The sequence below is a fragment of the Pteropus alecto genome, unplaced genomic scaffold (assembly GCF_000325575.1).
Source record: "Pteropus alecto unplaced genomic scaffold, ASM32557v1 scaffold110, whole genome shotgun sequence".
Classification (NCBI taxonomy): domain Eukaryota; kingdom Metazoa; phylum Chordata; class Mammalia; order Chiroptera; family Pteropodidae; genus Pteropus; species Pteropus alecto.
The window spans coordinates 10287528-10287891 of NW_006431920.1; positions in this window are offsets into that span (position 1 = coordinate 10287528).

The window sequence follows — 364 nt, forward strand, 5'->3', positions numbered from 1 at the left end:
AACCGGCGGGAGAAGCTGGCTGCTTAGCTGCTCCGCGGCTGTTGCTCAGAGTCTGAGCTGCGCCCGCTGCAGCGTCAGCCCCACCCCTTGGGCCCCTTCTTTCGCGGCGCCGCGCCCCGCCTCACGCAGCCAATCCTCGCCCTAGTTCTCCGCCTAACCAGCAGCTCCTCTGACCAATAAAATCTTGCATGCCCATTCCAAGTCCCGCCCACCCCCACCCTCTGTCTCTGGTTCTTTCCCTTCACCAGAAAGAGAAAAGGAAGAGGAGGTGGTGGTCGTTCGAAGTCTCCCCTAGGGTCAGAGCTGGGGAGGCGGGTAGCTACTCCCACCTCCCCATGCAGGTCCTAGGGCCCTGGGTCAGCTT